The following is a 19,588-nucleotide window of genomic DNA, read 5'->3' on the forward strand; positions in this document are numbered from 1 at the left end:
GTTGTTTTTAAAAATTTTTTTTTAATGTTTATTTATTTTTGAGACAGAGGGAGACAGAGCATGAATGGGGGAGGGGCAGAGAGAGAGGGAGACACAGAATCGGAAGCAGGCTCCAGGCTCTGAGCCATCAGCCCAGAGCCTGACGCAGGGCTCGAACTCACGAACCGTGAGATCGTGACCTGAGCTGAAGTCGGACGCTCAACCGACTGAGCCACCCAGGCACCCCAGACATTTGTTGTTTTAAGACATAACCATAGGATTATATCAAGCTCCAAGAGGGTATGAATTGCGTCCTTTTTATCTTTGTACCTTCTGAGCATGAAGCGAGCCTTCACTTGATTGAAAGATGGATGGATGAAGTAGAGGCAGAAAAAACAGGGCCAACTGTGAATGTCATAGCATCCTGTGACAAAGACAGAAAGATCTAGAAAAGGCCTTAGGAATTACCTCATCCAGTCCCTTCGCTTTGCAGATGAGAAGACTGGGACCCAGACAGCTAAAGGGACTTGCCCAAGGTGACACATCTCCATAGTGTCAAAGTCTCCAGGCCTCTCACCCCAGAGTGACTTGGTAACAGCCTTTTCCACCCCCAAGCCCTCAAGTGTTCATGAGTTCTCAAAGAATTTGGAAAATCAATGTGCTGTTATTCTAATTTTGGTATCTGCATATGTGACTTTGTGCTTTGGTGCTAAGAATAGAAGACATCAAAATAGTGCTCTCAGCAACGCTGAGTGTACAGAAAATTGAAGCGGAAATGGAAAGGGTGCCCTCAGAGAGGATGTCACATCACCAGACTTTGGTTTTGAAGCCACCAGAAAGCAGAGAGAAGCTGTTGTTTTGAAGAGAATTTCTTCAGCTACTGAAGGTTGGCTGAGTGTGCATTAAGGCCTGAGCAGCAATGCCACATGCCTGGCAGATGATGGGCTCTGACCCAAAGATATGAGGTTACAGCTCTGGAGCAGACGAGCAGCCTGAGGTAGGTAGCATTTCTGCTTCCCCATTTCAAGGAAAGCCTGACTGCAGGCACCAGTGCAGACCCACTCGGGGTTACTGTCATGAATTTAGAGTGAGATCAGTACCTGTAGGGTGGCAGCTATGGAGGGTGTGGTGGGGGGCAATGATCAGGGTTGGAAAAAAAAAAAACAAAAAAAAACCCAACCAACCAAACAAAAAATAATCAGGGTTAGATTTGTTAGGAGAACAGACAGAAGAGGGAGACGGTGAGGGAGTGGAGGGCATATGCAAAGAGGTGATTCCAATGACAGACTTCTGATTTAAGTGGGTGGGGAAAGAGCTCATGAGCAGGTTAGGGGCAGTGAAAGGATGGTAGGATCAAGGGACTGCAGGTTCGTGTGGCATCAAAGAATTGTTGGGGCTGAAATAGACACCTTAGACAGGGACTATAGACAGCTACAATAAGAGGTGGTGATAAAGTCAAGGGTATGACCCAATGACCACGGAAGTGAGTAACTGAGAAGGTTGGTGGACAAGATCATTGGAACAGAGGATGTCAAGAAGCTGAGAGATCAGAATATCAACAGCTTGGATAATGAAATAATTAGGGACTATGACAAGAGTGTGTTGGAGTGACAGTGAGCCAGGAATGAGGTGATGTCTGTAGATGACCTCAACAGATGTGTCACTCTGGCAACCACAGCTGCCCCATCCTTGCAAGAAGACGATGTAGACCTCATAATTGGAAACAGGACTCTCTAACATTCCAGATTTCCGTCACAGGTTGTTAAATCTTCCTCTCCCTATTGGCATTCCTGATAGAATTATAATTACCTGCCTTCTGGCAGCAAAGGAAAAACACACTGCCTTCATGAACTCCATCTGCCTTGATTCACATCTCTTATCTCACATAAGGGGCTTTTATACATATTCTGTTATATAGACTTTGGCCTTTTCCCCATGACTGCTTGTGGCAGGTTGCCCTTTTCAAAGATGGCCACACCAGTATGTATCCCATTCCACAGGCTCTACTTATAATGTGATGCTGACATTCCATCACTGAGAGATGGAGTCTTTGTTCCCTCCCTTAAATTGGGAAGGACCTCTGTAACTGCTGCAACGAATAGGATGTGGCACAAGTGATACGATGTGATTTCAGGGGTCAGGTAATAAATACAAAGTGGTTTTGGCCTGGCCCTTGCTCTTTCAGGATATATGCCCTTGGAAGTCAACCGCCATGTTATAAGGAAGCTCAAGTCACATTGAAAGGCCATCTGTGGGGTGTTCTGGCTGATAGCCCCAGCTAGGCCCCGAGGCAGGAGCCAGTATCAACTGTCAGACATGTGAGTGAATGAGCCCCAGACATCACATCTAGAGACAAGATATGGCCTGTCTAAATTCCTGACCACGGACACAATGAAAGAATATAAAGTGTAGAGTGATTTATTATATAGCAAGAGACTGGTATACTGCCTTAGGATGTTCTCACCTCTTGGCACTTAACTAGTCTTGACAGAAGGTTAATGAAGCCCCCCCACCCCCGTGCTTTTATTACATAGTCATAAGTGACTTTAATTGGTTCTTCCTTAAGAACACTAGTCCATGTGGGGGCACCTGGATGGCTCAGTTGGTTAAACGTCTGACTCTTGATTTCAGCTCAGGGCATGATCTCACGGTTCGTGGTTTTGAGCCCACATCTGCTATCAGCACAGAGCCTGCTTGGGATCCTCTCTCTGCCTCTCTCTCTGCTCCTCCCCTGCTCATGCTCTCTCTCTCTTTCTCTGTCAAAATAAATAAATAAACATAAAAAAAAAACCCCACTAATCCTTGCAATTGCTTTTGAGTAGGGAAAAAACAAATACAAAGTTGTTAGTTCATGCATTTTTGAGCATCTTTTATGTACCAGGCATGAACTTGATCTCAGGGAGCCTAGAATCTGGTGAAGGAGACAGATAAAAAAATTAATACGGACAAGAGAGTATGACAAATGTGATGAGACTGGCATCCAATGGGCGCTGGCAGAGCAGGGAAAAGCAGTCCCCGGTGCAGCCATGGGGGGTCTGGAAAAGTTTTCCAAAGGTGGTGACAGGAGCCTAATCTTGAAGGATTAAGTTGGGACTGGCCCACTGGACAAGGTGCAGGGCAGGACAAGCATGGGAATGAAGTCCTCTCACCTGTGAAGTTGAGATCTAAAGTGTAGGCACAAGATGCATTTATATTACACATATCCTGTAGGCTCCCAGCTCTGACTTAAGAAACAGAGTGTAGAAGGTGAATTAGTCCTTTGAACTCCCGATCGGACAGAGTCCAGTGAAATGGTTTCTGTAACATCTGGGCATGAACACTCTCTCAGTGTCTGAGGAAATTCACCTGGGGTGAATTTTAATTCAATGCTTTCAATTTCTGATCATCACAAATAGCTCTTTTCTCTGCCTGATGGCCCCAGTGCCCGACTCTCTGAGGAAACGAACAGATGGTCACTGCAAGAGTCACTGAATCTCCACATTCATTCATTTTTTGGCGACCTTGGGTAAGTTTCTATGCCTCTGTAAGATTCAATTTCTTTATTTATAAAATGGAGCTAATAGTGGTATATACCTAAGACACATATTGTGAGGTTTAATTGAGAGAAGGATATGAAGGAAGTCCTATCTCTAGGGCAGAACCTGCACATAGTGCTGTTATTTACTTGCTCTCTCTCCAGAAACAGAGAAGAGAGAGAACAATGATTCATTATAGCATAAATCATTGATGCAAAAGGAAGGTGCATATCTGCCTCCAGGGAGCATTGCAATTTTCATTAAAAAGGGATTCAGGGTTTTTTTGGTTTAGTTTTGTTTTTTGAAGCTTCCTCTCTCAGGATTTTTAGATTTAGATTTTTAGATTTAGATTTAGATTTAGATTTTTAATCTAGAGTGGTACAGTCTTCAAAATGGTTTTTTTTTTTTTTAAATGTTTATTTATTTTTGAGAGAGAGAGGGAGAGACAGAGTACGAGCAGGGGAGGGGCAGAGAGAGAGGGAGACACAGAATCTGAAGCAGGCTCCAGGCTCAGCACCAAGCCTGACGCGGGGCTCTAACTCACCGACTGCAAGATCATGACCTGAGCCACAGTCGGACGCTCAACCGACTGAGCCACCCAGGCCCCCCTCAAACTGGTTTTTGAGTCACGTACTCCTTTGAGAATATCGTAAAAGTTATGGGCTCTCTCTCTCTAGGAAAATGCATACATACATAAAGAATGTTCTCAGAACCTCTGAAGACCAGTCATTCGCGACTGGTTAAGAATCCCCGATATACAGGCTGGTGAATATATTCTGCCTAGACCTTACTCATCACCAAGCAAGTTGCCCTCTCATGATCTGATACTGAAATGCACATTTGGAATATCGTAGTCACATAACGTCAGGTGTTGGGTCAAGAAATGTAGTCTGGGAGTCTACTGTCAAACTCCTCCTATAGCAATGTGACAAAGGCTTTGCATAATCCATCGGGACCTCCTTCTGGACTATTTATGATTCCTCCATATTCCTGCAGGATGTGCAATAAACTAACATGTGAAATACACAGGAGCTTGTCTTAATCTGAGTACATCAACAGCTTTCAGAAAGTGCAGGAAAGTGAAGCATCAGAGAAAGTGGAAATTGCCCCTAACGGCAGCTCAGAAAATGGGGCTATAATTAGGCAAATAGTGTCGCCCTGGGTTATATTGGGTATCAGGCTTCACGATCACCAATTACTGTTATCAACCTCCCAGGGGCATCTTGCTCACTTGTTTGGCAGTCAAACTCAATAGATGTTAGAATGGATTTTAAGAGTCAGGCAGCCTGGATTTAACTTCTTTGCTGTAAAAAATTTGTGGAGGTTGCTTAGCTTCTCTGAACCTTGCTTTCCTCATCTGTAAAATGGGTATAAGAAGATTCTGACAAACATGGGATTCTGATAAACAAGATAAAAGTGCCCTGCATCCTACCCAGTCTGCAGGAAGTACTCCGTAACATAGCTGTTTTTACGGACAGTGGCCAGCGGTGATAACAGACAGCATAGCCAAGGGAAATTTGGCTCCAAACCCTGAGTTCACCAATAACTTACCTGCTTAACTGTGTGCAGGTCAACTAACCTCTCCAAATGTCTGTTTCCTCAACTGAGGCATAACCGAAGCATTACACACCTATTTCAAAGGGCAGTTAAATGAGCGACGACGTGTACGTGCTTAGCTCAGTGGCTGGTACATATTGAACACGCAGAAATGGTGGCGATGGTGATGATAATGATAATAATAGTGGTTAATCCTTATGGAGCTCTTATGAAATGCCAGGACTTGATGCTCTACACACCTTACATGTATTACTGCATTTAATCTTCACCACCAACGAGGGAGGTCCAATTAGTACCTTTACACGTGAAGTCTGCAGAGGCTGAATAAATTGTCTAATGTCACAGAGCTGGATTTAAACCTAAACAGTCAGGGTTTGAGTTCATGCCTTTAACTACTTTGTTTTCCTGATTAGAACGTGTCAAAATCAGTCAGTCTGTCTGTTTGTTTGTTTGTTTGTTTGTTTATTTATTTATTCATTTATTTTTAAGAGCTATTTATTCATTTAAGTAATCTCTACACTCAATGTGGGGCTTGAACTCAGGACCCTGAGAGCAAGAGTTGCATGTTCTAGTGACTGAACCAGCCAGGCACCCCAAAGTTGGTCCTTTTAAACAGCACTTGTGTGTTCAATGTCACACCAAGGACTCACTTCACCAAGGTCAGAGGCATTTTCTATTTCTGGCCGAAGCTTCCTCACCTGTGCCCATCACTTTTCATGGCATCCGGGGGCGTCCACTGCCCAAGAGCAGGTGCATTGCTAGGGCTGGATGTTGATCTATGAGAACTTAAGGCTACTACCTTCCCCAAATCCTCCTGGATCCACCGGGCTCAGTCTGCCAATGGTCCCTAACTCCTTTAGCCTGAGAGGACAGCCCATCTGCCTGACCACACAGAGAGAGAGTGTTCGGGGTTTGCTGGCTGATTTCAAAAGGGGAACATGTTGGAGCAGAAGAAGCTTCCTGCATGTTGTTTTGTTGCTTCATAGTAGCTTGAGCAGGCCCCAGCGACAGCGGCGTGATTAGGCAGCCCAGGCTCATGGTAGACCCATGGCTTCCTGCTGTCCTCCAAGAGCCATGAGGATCCCACTGTCATGGTTCACAGGAAGCCAAGGAGAGCAGCAGGGAAGGTGGCTGGCATCCTGACACCGAAAAAGGTGGCAACTGAAGACAGCCAAATTACACTAACCGCCCAGGGTCAGAGAATAGAACCAGTAGAGAAGAGAGGAAAGAAATCAGTCCAGCCTTTCTGGTCAACTGGCAGAGTGGCAGGGCTAGGAAATGGCTTTATGTGGGGGATCTAGCCCCTGTGATCTCCATCAGTGCTCCCTTTCTTGCAAATCACTCCAAATAAACCTCTGATTTAAGTTTCAAGGCACGCCCCAATCTCCCTTCTAATGAGACCAGTGCCCCAGGCTCCCCCTGTGCAGAAATATTGACCACCACGACTGCTCAGCCTCCTGTGGTTTAGTCAGGACATAGAAGGCCTGCGTTGGTACTAGTGGAGTCAGAAGGAAGGGAGCCTTGAAATGCAGGGCCAGCCTCCTAGGTCTCATTATCTGCAGGATGTGGTCATTATCCTCTCTGGGATGTGTATTCTGCAGACCCTGCATTTGACTGGGTCTGTGCATCTGGCACTGCCTGGAGGGTCAGTTTCATAAACTATCCATTTAGGAGCTGCCCTCTCTCTGTTCTGGGGAGAATTCTGGAATGGAGACCTGGAAGGCAAGATGAGGCATGCTCACTCAGAGCCAAATACAGATATATTCAAATACAAATCACTCCCAGGCTACCCCCTAGGCTTCTCTGACAGGGTTACAAGGCTGGTGGCTTGGGGAGCTTCGGGAGACGGAGACCTGCACTTCAGGGAACAGAAGCTGCAGGGAGTTGTCACATGGTCTCTGATGTGTAGATGATCTAGATGAAGATATGGAAGGTATTCTCATTAGGACAGACAACACGAAGCTAGGGGGCAGACCCACTTGGGACAACAGAACCGGGAATCCAAAGTAGGGGTAAAGCACGGATTACAAGATGAAATTTGTGAATAACAGCAATAGATAGGGTTCTGCTCTTGGGTCCGAAAAACCAAAAAAAAAAAAAAAAAAAAAAAAAAAAACAAAAAAACACACCAAGAAACAAAAACAAAAACCAACTCTACCCTGGGCACAAAACATAATCTTCTGAGGTTCCATTTCCTTACTTGTAAAACCGGGACAACATAACCTGTATCGCGTGAAGTTGGCATGAGGATTAAAACAATTGCTGTGGGCAGGATGCCTGGATGGCTCAGTCATTAAGCATCTGACGTCGGCTCAGGTCATGATCTCACAGCTCATGAGCCCCGCTTTGGGTAAAACACGAGCCTCACTTCTCTCTCTCTCTCTGCCCCTTGCTCACTTGCACCCTCTCTCTGTCTCTGTCTCTGTCTCTCTCTCACTCTCTCACACACACACACACACACACACACACACCAGTTATTGTGACCAAAGCCCTTAGCACAGGGATGATGATGATACTCATGATGGTGATAACTACCAACGACATGACTCTTCATTAAGTGCTTCACACCTAGGCAGTCTGGTTCCAGAGCATGTGTTCTTAGCTATCATATTATACTAACTCTCATAAATGTTAAGTCTGATTACTACAATTATTACTGACTAGGGAGATGCAGCTGAGCCACAGCATGTATGCAAATGACTTTGAGGATGTGGTTGGCAATAAGTTCGACAGGAGTCACATAAAGAGTATAATGAGGTGGTGACAGTTTTTGATTGCTGTTTGCAGTGTGGGCATCACAGGTGGAGAGGCCCTGGACATACAGAGGCAGAGGCAGAGGAGAAGGGCCAGAATGGCCGACTCACGGCATAAAAAGAACAGCTGTGCCTGAAGAAGAAATGACTTGGGGGCAACATGACGGCTACCTTCTAAGGCCTTGAGCCTGATCTATAGGGACCCAAGAAGTAGGCAAAGTGGGGTCAGATCTAGGTAGACGGATGCCAGCTCGATTTCAGGAAGGCCTTTCTGATGTGCTGGCGCAGGATGGACAGTGAACACCCTGACCCGGGCGCACCTGAGTGCCCGTGGGTACCACAGTCTGGGATCCAACTACTGGACAGAAGGTCTTTTCCAACTGTGACCTTCTGAGGCTGTAGGTCCATTGGCCCATGTGACGACCATAAGGAAGCAGGTTGTTTCCTTTAGGGACACACTGTGATCTCTGGTTATTTCCCTCCTCTTTTAAATCAAACTGCTAGCTTGTGTCTTCTAGGGAGGCCATTGGGTAAGAGCAGCGCTTTGCAGAATGACCCGTAGAAAGGCCTGGAGGTGGGAGGATAAAGTGGGGAAGGACGGGGAGTGAAGGTAGCTCAGGGGCAGCAGGAGGACAGGAGGGTTGTTGGGGCAGGAGAGGAGAAACGGGGGCCAAAAAAGGAAAAAGTAACTTGAGGCTATACAGATCTCTTTAGAGTCTTTTTTCTTTTAAAGTTCGTTTTATTTATTTTGAGAGAGACAGAGACAGTGTGAGTGGAGAGGGACAGAGAGAGAGAGAGAGACAGAGAGAGAGAGAAAATCCTAAGCGGGCTCTGCACTGTCAGCACAGAGCCCGATACGTGCCCCAGTCCTACGAACAGTGAGATCATGACCTGAGCCCTAACTAAGAGTCAGACACTTAACGGACTGAGCCACCCAGGTGCCTCTAGAGCCTTTTTTTTTGTTTTTAATTTTTTTTTTCAACGTTTATTTATTATTTTTGGGACAGAGAGAGACAGAGCATGAACGGGGGAGGGGCAGAGAGAGAGGGAGACACAGAATCGGAAACAGGCTCCAGGCTCTGAGCCATCAGCCCAGAGCCCGACGCGGGGCTCGAACTCACGGACCGCGAGATCATGACCTGGCTGAAGTCGGACGCTTAACCAACTGCGCCACCCAGGCGCCCCTCTAGAGCCTTTTAAACAGCTATAGAAGGTGTGGACCCAGGACCATCACGTGGGGCTTGTTAGAAACAGGACCCAGAGGTCCCGCCTCAGACCCACTGAGTCAGAATCTGCCTAGCGACAAGCTTCCCAGGAGATCTCTGCGTGCATTAAAGGTGAAAGGCACTGATGTGTAGAGCGTCTAAGGGAGACCCAGGCTCAGGTGTGCTTACATTCATCTCAGTTAAAAAAAAAAAAAGGTGGAGAGGAACGCGGGGGCCATGGGAAGAGCGGGAGCCTGGTCTCCATGGGGACGGCCCAGCTGTGCTTGCAGCCCAGCTGCTCCAATTATGTCTGTTTCTTTATCTAGCCAGCCTCGGAACAGTCAGTCAAATCTGCATAAGGAAGCCGGCGGTAATGGGGCTCGTGGGCACAGGTACTCATCTGACACCTAATTAAGCCATCTTGGTATATCATCTCTACAATGCCTGTTATTATTTTAAGAAACAACATAAAGAGAATGATAATTAAAAGTAACACCCCGGGTGGGAATTTTGTCTCCATTCCAGTGGTTGGCAAGTAAAGCACCCTGGGTTTTTTTGTTTTGTTTTTTTTTTCGGTTTTTTTTTGAGGTAACATTTCTATAAATTTTCATAGAGCACACAACCTCAAAGCTTGTCTCTGCTGCAGTTTCCCCCGATTTCTCTGCCAATGCTTTGGGTTTGTGGCTTCGTTCCACTGCTGTTTCCTTTCTTTTTTTCATCTCCTTTTCACTGAGCGTTTTCTGATTTTACTTGAACTTGCAGTGGGGGAGGGGAGGGTGTATTGCTTCTGGATATTACATGTCATCTGAAGCATAAAATGCTAAACCCAGTTACATGTTGTTTTCAGGTGAGAAGGCAATTTTACACTTCACGGTTGGGCCCACACGAGGCATTTTCATGCAGGGAAATTTTCCATCCTAGACTCACATCAAGATGGTGCCCAGGGATTTGCTACCAGTGGAAAGCTTGCCCACTGTCTGTCTGCAGCCTTCCCGCATGGGCATTCTTGATAGACCTGTTCTCCAGAGTGCCACTATCTACCCCTGGTCTTCAGGTTCCCCTGACATAGCGTCCATCAGGTCCCTGTGTCCTTTGCTACCTGCCTGGGTCCCGTGTCTACGACTTGAGCCACTTTGGTTAGTAACACTCTTACTGACCTGCCATACACCCTGTCCTCTTGTCCCTTGTACCAGACCAAACCCCACCTTTGGATCATCCCACAATCCACCTTCTCTGCTCCTGACGTGAATCTGGAGGAAACTCCCAGTAGTACCAACTGAGGCCACCACCGATTCCTGATCACAATCCTCACCTGGCATCCTTTGACAAACACTTTACTTGCCCTCAATCGTCTCCTTTGACCCTAAAAACCCTCTTCCTTGACCCTGTATCTCCACCTCATGGAAACACCCCGTCTTCTTCCTTTCACAGATTTCTGAAAGTGTATCCAACACCAGCGGCTCCCATGAGCTCAGTAGGTAGCTTATACAGATTCCCAGGCCCCACACTAAAGCAGATCTCTGAGGTGGGGCCTGAGATTTGTATTCAAGAAGGCTGTCTTCATTGGGAACTACTCATCGGCCTATACTCCCTGACTTTCCTTCCTCACTTTCAGTGGCTTCTCCAGCTGTCACAGCCTGGCTTCTACCCTCACCACTCTGTGAAACGAGGTCAGCAGGAACAGCCACGACAGCCCGCACACTCCCAGGTCTCCCCAGAGAGAGTACTCTCTGGAGTACTGATGTTCTTGGTCACTCCAAGACTTCCGGTCACCTCTCTTCCTTTGCCTTCTACCTCTGACCATCTCCCTCAGCGCCTTTTGTGTAAGCTTTTCTTGCACCTTAAATACTGGCGGTGTTTTCACAAGTGCATCTCGCGCTCCTTGTTGCTAGATCCTCAGGGACACTAAGAAACTTCTCGAAGCTCAAGGTGATCTTGAGAAAGCCTCCTCCTACCGTTGCCTCTTTCACTGTCCTAACTACCTTAGATTCTTCACTGCCTGTGAGCTTCTCAAGGGCAGAGACTGTTCAATCATCTTTCCATGGTCAGTGCCTCAGGAAGCATGTAGCAATTAGGAGGCGCTCCATAAATGTTAGTACAAGTCTGCTCCGAGTACTCGTGTGAATCAGCCTTGGGCCCATGGTGCGAAGCTCAAAGTTACCTCTCAGCCCCTTCAGAACGGGGTGACCTTGAAGGTATGAATTAGAGCCAGCCCCTGTCCAGACCTGGGGTGGGGAAGGGTGGGTGTCAAACAGCGGTTCTCCAAAGGTGGTAGTCAGAGCTCTAGCAAATAACATCTTTTCTGGCAAATTTACTTGTTGTTAGTCTCAAATGTTCATAGGAATGACATCATGCCTGGCCAAGTGCTAATTTCTAAGCTTTCTTCCTGCCAGATTTCCACCATGCTGGCTCATGCTTGCCAATCTCGTAGCAGTGATATGTTTTCTAGCAGGGAACACAAGTATTGCTTTGGGAGTTATTCTGGAGCCTCATAAAACTGTTCTTGGGGCCCCTTTATAGGGAAGGATTCCATAATGCACCCGGTTGGAGAGAGTTATTGCTATCAGGAGAGGTCCTTACAGTTTCTGTAGTGAACATCCTTGAATACTGTCTAGGACAGACCTGTCATTGAAGAAACATCTCTAACTAACACCCCATAAGTTCCAATATCATGTTTCGGGTTTTTCGCGTCATTCAAACCCTTTCCTGAATAACACCAGTCCTATTTCTTTGAGCACAGGACCTGTACTATATTCATGGCTGTAGGTTCTCCACATAAGCAGGGCGTATCTGTTTTGTTCAACATTGCTTCCCTGGGGCTGGCATAGCACCCGGCATATAGCAAGTACTTGGTGTCAGTTGGTGATGGAGAACGGAAAAAGAAGAAACTTGGGGAGCTGGAGGTGCTTGTCTCCAGAACTGTGGAGCTGAAGGTGACAACCAGGACACCATGCACTGGCTTCCCACTTACGGTGAGGCCCCAGGGTTCCTGCCTGTTCCTACCCTCCATGGACTGATGGGCAGGCCTGGAGTCTTGACGGCACCAAGGGCTGGTGGATATTGAAAGGCAAGTTCATTCATCTGGTCAGGCAGGAACTGGAAAGCTGCCCATCCAACCCTCACCCCTGGCTGCTGTTTCTCCTCCAGACAGAAACTTGGGGAAGTTTCTTTCCTTCTGGGTGTGCCGTCTCCTTCCTCTAGCTAATCTTCTAGCTTCCTTCCAAAACTGTATTGGTGATGAATTAGCAAAATAAAAAAATTTAAAGCCACCCTGAAGATTACAAAAAGAAAAACATACTACTGCTAAATCTCTAAAACAATGGCTGTCTTTATATACAATGATACATAGTAGGATAACCATAAACTATCATTACCTTAAGAGAGGAGAGAAGACCAGACCCTTTGTGGACCAAGGTGATGTGATCAACTCATACAGGGTTTTACACAGAATTTCAGGGGCCTGTGAATCCCCTGAAGATCTCTCATCATCTTCCCAGACATACACGTATGGACCCTGGTTATGAATATCTAGGTTAGAGATTCCACGGGGTCTTTGACTCAGTGTTAGAAACTGACAGGACCTCAGAGTTCAAGTGATGTGACCCTCATCTGATGAGAGTTAGCAGATTAGGTATGAGGCCCAGAGAGTTTTCCTGGCTGACTCAAAGAGCGCACAGCTGGTGGACAGCAGAAGGGAGTCCTTCACCTAGGTTTTCTGAATCCTGGTCACCCTGCAATATTGTGTTAATATGCTCTGTGGAAAACAAATGTCAAGAAGGGAGAAGAATGGAGAGAGACTGAGTATAGGGAAAGGAAGGAATATCTGTTCCTAGAATGTACAGACTGGCTATTACTGGGTTTCATTTTTGTGTTTGGCAGAGTTTTCCAGCTTCGAGCCAAAGAGACCAAGCCTGAAGCTCCCTTCCAGCCCCCTACTTCAGACCTGTAACTGAATCCTGATAGGTCATCTCAGGCAGACCGGTGAAGGGGAAGATAAGAAAGGTGAGCTCTGGGCATGTGGTCAGCTCTACACAGTGTCTGTCATTGCAAAAACCCTGGAATAAAAAGAAGCTATTGTTTCCAGGAAATGGGGAAAAGATTTCTAAGGAGAAAAGTGTAGACTTGAGGAAAGAGTAGGGGTTTATGCAGCAGAGAAGGGGGAGTTGGGTGGTCCCTGTGGGTGGGGGGGTATGAGTGAGGCATGCTGGGAGATGGGTCTGGAAAGCAGCTGGCATGTGGTCCTGGAGCCACCTAAAAGGTTTTTAAGCTGTGGAGTATCAAAATAAGATTTGCATTTTAGATAGATAACTTTAGTAACCAGATGGAGGATAGATCTAAAGAGATTCACTCCCCACCCCCCACCCCCACCCCCAGTTAGAGAGCTATTTTTCCAGATTCATTTGTTCAGTCATCGATCCCAATTTGTTGAAACTCATACTATAAGCCAGGCACTGCTCTAGACATGAAAAGTCGGTATAGTCAGGATAGTGACAATGGAAATAGAACCATATCATCAACAATACATATTGAGGAGACAGATTCCAGAAATAGTTAAAGGAGTTAAAAATCAGCAGGACCTGATGAGTAACAATGTTGGGGGTAGAGGGGGGAGACTGTAAAGGAAAGAGGAAGCATACTGATGGGTGGTTGAAAGCAATATTACGGATTTTTAGGGCAGTGAATACTCTGTGTGCTATCATAATGATGGAGAGATGTCATTATACGTTTGTCCAAGAGTGAACCCCACTCTTCAAAGTTCAAACGATGAACTTTGGGTGATGATGATGTGTCAGGGTAGGGTCATCAGTTGTCACAAATGCTCCACTCTAATGGGGGATGTTGAAAAAGGGGGGGTGCTGTGCATTTGTGAGGGCATGGAGATATATGGGAACTCTCCATACCTTCTACTCAATTTTTCTGTGAACCTAAAAGTTCTCTAAAAAAACAAAAAGGTTTTATCTTAACAAATCGGCAGCACCCGATGAGTAATGATACTTGGGTGTGGGGAAGTAGCAGGAAAAGAAAGAAGACACATTCTGATTCAGGTTTGAAACTAATATCACGTCCAACATTTTAGAGTCATATCAAATCTAAAGGAATTTTCTGTAAGAAGTCCAGAATGATTAAAACATGTAGATAAAAACAGTCTCCATTTGCACCATCTCTGAACCAGGAGGCTACTTTGGAATTCGTTATTTCTCCGGGGCAGTGGCTTAGCCCTGCCCTAGGGAAGTGATTATAAAATTGGCTGAATTAGGGGCGCCTGGGTGGCGCAGTCGGTTAAGCGTCCGACTTCAGCCAGGTCACGATCTCGCGGTCCGCGAGTTCGAGCCCCGCGTCAGGCTCTGGGCTGACGGCTCGGAGCCTGGAGCCTGTTTCTGATTCTGTGTCTCCCTCTCTCTCTGCCCCTCCCCCGTTCATGCTCTGTCTCTCTCTGTCCCAAAAATAAATAAACGTTGAAAAAAAAAATTAAAAAAAAAAAATTGGCTGAATTGTCAGTTGAACCCCGAGAGGGTGAAATAAAACACAAAGGTTTTGCGGGGCCTTTCTCCACAGCCTCATGGTAAGCCTTTCCTACCAGCATTCTAATTTTGTCAAAACGGGGTTGCTTTCATGTAATTTTAGAAGGCGCTTTCAAAAACCGAGAGCTGCAAGAACAGCAAGTGAACACAGATGGGCTGGGGGACAGAATGGGTTGGGTGAGTTTCTATAAAAATAAAAGGTATCTTTTCTCGAGAGAAAGAATAAGACAGAATTTTACTAATGTTACTTTAGAGGCAAAAGACCTAGTCAAAGCATTCTTTTTTTTTTTTTTTTTTTTTTTTTGCTTTCTTAATTCCTTATCTACTACTGCAAATAAAGAACAGCAAAATTAAAAGGGGGGAAAAAAAAAAGCTCCGTGCTGCAAATGCCTATACAGACACATGCTTGGTTCTGCACAATGTTGTGTACATGATAATATCTTGCTGGGCAGGCTGTGCCCACACTGCCTCCAAGTCTCACGGTTCTGAAGACAAAAAGAGGCTGTGTAATATTTACAACCCTGGGAATGAATTAATCCCTCGAGAAACAGAAGGCCTGAATTTTCTCACCTGCTCATATTTAGGGGGCTTAGTACCCGAGCAGGGCTCTGGGGACCAATTTCCTCTTGTTGCCACAGGACAGGACACTAGACTCAGGCCCCAAAGCTAAATGCCTGACGTGGCAGCCCAGAGATCTGGCACTGGAATGTTCTCTCTGTGGACATCGATCATACACTGGTCCTTCCTGGTAAATGTCTTCTAGAATTTCCACTTTTGGGAAACGACAGGGACAGTCCTGATAACAACAAACATAAACATTCACCCAGGAGGACCTGGAGATGTCCCAGGAACAGAGTGTGAGCCTATCCTAAGTAGTGCCAAATGCTTTACAGGGTGCAATTTTTTAAAAATTCTTTTTGTAATGTTTATTTATTTTAGAGAGAGAGACAGAGCATTAAGCAGGGGAGGGGCAGAGAGAGAGCAAGACACCGAATCAGACCCCAGGCTCTGGGCTTTCAGCACAGAGCTCGACAGGGGGCTTGAACGCATGAACCGTGAGACTATGACCTGAGCCGAAGTCGGAGGCTCTACCGACTCAGCCACCCAGGCAGGCGCCCCCTTTTTTTTAAGTAGGGAAGAATAACTGCTCGGAAGAAGCAAAGCTAAATTAACCGCTGACGTGCAAACCCGGCCCGACAGCTTAGCTGTAGACTTTGCTCTTGGTCTATAGGTGAACCATCTCTGCAGAAGCCTTTCTGTTGGTGCAGCTGTGGCGTAAGAGAGGCACCTGTGCAGAAGGACGCCGTGCCCCAACCCCCACTGCCGACTCCAAAGTGCCCAGAACTACATCCAGAGCAGTAGCTTCAGAAGTTAGGTGTGGATTCTACTCTTTCATTCAAAATATTTTCTTCTTCTTTTTTTCTCCCCCAGAAGAAAAGCAAAGATGCTGGAGTCTTGCAGCCTAACAACACACGAGGGATATTGTTTGCCTGGAAGCCTCCAGGGATGGAAAAATGGCAGAAATTTCCAGTGGGGAAAATGTGGGGTGGGGGGGGTGGGGGTGCTAAATTATTTGAATGGGACCCTTTGAAGGCTTCTGCTACCCCTACACCTGCTGAGGCTTTCCACTGAGCTTTGGGAAAAGGCTAGCTTTTCATAGCAGAGCAGAGAAAGGGGGAGAATGAAGGAGGCACGTAATGCAGGCTGTTGTCTTCTGTGTTTTACTGACTGAAAGGGAAGGGCTGAAGACATTTTATATGCTCCAAGTTGCCAACAGGAAGAAAGGGAGCTCGAGATTCTCAGAGGTCTGAGGGCCCTGCGTGAGGTAGAGGTCTATTTTTTTTTTTTTTTTAACATTTATTTTTAAGACAGACAGACACAGCATGAACGGGGGAGGGGCAGAGAGAGAGGGAGACACAGAATCGGAAGCAGGCTACAGGCTCTGAGCCATCAGCCCAGAGCCTGATGCGGGGCTCGAACTCATGGACCGCGAGATCGTGACCTGAGCTGAAGTCCGACGCTTAACCGACTGAGCCACCCAGGCGCCCCTGAGGTAGAGGTCTAAATGGAGGCTATATGTTTAAGACAAGGGGATTTCATGATATGTGCTTACTTTGGCTCCCTAAAAGTGTATGCCAAGGTATCCCTTTCCTTTCTGTGTGACAACGCCAGATCAGTAACAAACAAAATGGAGGATAAGACTCCACCCCTCCCCCAAACACACACAGGGGAAGGTCCCCTTTTACTGAGTACCTCAGCCACAGTATTACAACTGCTGTAAAAGAAGAGGTGCTACTTTCTCATGACAATGGGTTTTCCCTTCACCTGAAAAATTATTTACCGAATATCTATAACCAAGGTGGAAAATCACCCGCAAAGTTTAGACCTACATCAGCATTTCCCTCAAAAATAGTTTTTATAAAGGGCAAACAAAAAGAAGGAATTGAAAGACAAACACGAGTATAAATTAATAGTCACAAAAGGAGGGGCTTGGGACTATCAAACACCCTTGTATCACAGAAAGACCCAAGCTTAGAAGCAAACCTGGGGGACTTGGCAGAAAGTCCAGAGAAGGCTGGATAAATGAAGCTCAGAAATTACAATTTGTCAGATGAAGCATTTGGGACAAACCTGCACAGAATTCAAAGAATGATCTGATAAAAAACCTCATGGTTAAAATGTTGCTTCCTGAGCTTCCTCCTAATCCACCACCATAAGTTGGTCATGACAAGATTTTGCAGATGAGAAAACCAAGAACCAGCAGGACAAGAGACGTGTCACCAAACAAGGTACTATGTTGCAACAGAGCAATGACCTCCGAGATTACTGAGGGGCACAGGAAATAATTCTGAGCTTTTTTAAAAATTTTTTTTAACGTTTTATTTATTTTTGAGACAGGGAGAGACAGAGCATGAACAGGGGAGGGTCAGAGAGAGGGAGACACAGAATCTGAAACAGGCTCCTGGCTCTGAGATGTCAGCACAGAGCCCGACGCGGGGCTCTAACTCACGGACCGCGAGATCACGACCTGAGCCGAAGTCGGCCGCTTAATCGACTGAGCCACCCAGACACCCCAATAATTCTGAGCTTTAAAATGGACTGTTCCTTTCCTACATTCCCTTCCTGGTCAGTCTAACATGGCCAGACACTTCTACTCAGGCTCCTTAGTCTCAGGAAAGCCTCTTATGCAGGCATCTTTGTCTTCCCTCTGTCCCCCATTTTTCAATATAATTTGTTTTCTGTTTTCTATGCAGAAAAATCAAAATAAATTTAAGAGAAGGAGAAACAGGGAGGAAAAGAGAGAAGCTGTGAGACTACCTATATGAAAGGTAGACAGGAAATGAGAACACTCAACTGTCAGAACTTCTTTTTTTTTCTTTTTGGCTTACTTCCCATTTCTTGACTACATGGTTATCTTGGCTATCTATATAGTCAAGAAATTACTTTTCTTTCTTTCCTCTCCCCCCACCCCCCGAAACCTTCTTGACATCTAACCACACTGTAGGGTCTGTAGAGTACAGGTCTAGTTATAAGCAGGAATTTCAATACCAGTCTACCTAGGTTTGAATCCCAGCTTTCCACCACTTGTTCACTGCGTGATCCCCAGTTAAGTTACTTAAACTCCTTGTGCCACAGGGTCCATATCTGTTAAATAAAAATTAACAGAACCTACCTTTTAGTATTCTGGCATGGATTATCATTTATAAAGTCTTCTCTGAAATACTAGCTATTATTATCATAAACCTTCACCTCATCTCACAGATAGACAAACAGTATCTTCCCTTTTCTCAATTCAGCACAGCCTCCATCTCTAGATACTGTATATCAATTACCCAGAACTCGTAACAGAGCATGGCTGGTCTAACGGGTTTCTTGTAGCACGTCTCAAGGAAGTGGCCTTGTGGTTCAAGTCCACTTCTGGCTGAACATCCGGAAGTTTGAGACTGGACTCAGGTACACCTGTGAGTCTGCCCTGCATGGAGCGGCCTTGAACTCCAGGCCAGCCGAGGGTCATCCAGAGCCACCCCAGGGATTGTAGCTGCACCAGAGCCTGGTGCAGATCCAACATGGCTCCAGCCAACCTCTCCAGGCCCATCGGTTTTCTGCCACCAAACACGTGCCCCGAATGCTCCAGAAGCCCAGTGCTGGCCTGGGGGTATTCCTGCTGTTTCCTGCTCTCCTTATTCTTATTCATCTCTATCCAGAACACCTTTCTTCTGGTTGCCTGGCAAATTTCCACTTGCCCTTTTGCGTTTTATTTAACTCTCATCTCCTCTATCCAGGGGTCCCCAGACAGTGCTTTCCCTCTATAACAAGTGTCCGAGTTCTATCTATCCTGATATTTTCCAGGTTAATGGATACTATTCTGGCTGACTCTCCACTAGGCTGTTGATTCCTGGTAAGCCCAGCAACATAGGGGAGGTACTTCCAAATGACCAAATGACTTTGGACTGGTCTCAGAATGAAGCCACATGCTCATGCACTTTTGGTCCGTGTTAAGAGTCCAATGAAATCTGGGCTCCTGGAGATTTGCTCTTGGCTGAAAGAGGGCCAGACATGTGAATTCTTCCATCATGGCAGTGCAGAGTGGGAGTTGCCACCCATTTTGGAAGGCAGTTCCTAAGGAAACATATCCTTTGCTTATTTCTTATGGCATTTCTGAGGAAGGGGAAGAAGAAACACCCTGTAATTTCAGTCGAAGCGTTTCTGGGAAAACAGACATAACCTATGTTGGGACTGGCTAGTGTATGGATAGGTAAAAGACTTATGGATTTTTTATGTGCTCTGAAGTTGTTGCAACTTACTAACTTTCATGATAGAGTTCTAATGGATTTGAAGGGTGGTAGAACTAGCAGTAAAATGTTATATTGAGAGCCTTGTAGAATCACAGAATGTAAGAGCTACTAGTGACCTTTCAGACTAATTGTTGGTTCTCAATCATGAGTCCATGGTAAAATTTTTACTGGTTCACAGAAAACTGAGACATATTTGGATAATCTACTATCACATTTCTTTTAAAAGCAAGACGAATTCAATGTAAAGTGTTGTTCTTTGTT

At 45.9% G+C, this 19,588-nt stretch overlaps 1 protein-coding gene and 1 long non-coding RNA gene across 10 annotated transcripts in view; one reads left to right on the forward strand and one right to left on the reverse strand.

Annotated features, from left to right (window-relative positions):
• GALM (galactose mutarotase) overlaps nt 1-19,588 on the reverse strand; it is a 115,084-nt gene that overhangs the window by 9,110 nt on the left and 86,386 nt on the right. The window lies entirely within an intron of this gene.
• On the forward strand, nt 850-16,061 carry LOC124503543 (uncharacterized). Its single transcript, XR_006960206.1, has 4 exons — nt 850-976; nt 3,375-3,484; nt 12,889-13,011; nt 15,963-16,061. It is a non-coding gene; the product is annotated as an uncharacterized LOC124503543 (long non-coding RNA).

This window comes from Lynx rufus, unplaced genomic scaffold, assembly GCF_022079265.1.
Source record: "Lynx rufus isolate CCGP_SWC_20201006 ecotype Redwood Valley unplaced genomic scaffold, mLynRuf1.p SCAF_8, whole genome shotgun sequence".
NCBI lineage: Eukaryota > Metazoa > Chordata > Mammalia > Carnivora > Felidae > Lynx > Lynx rufus.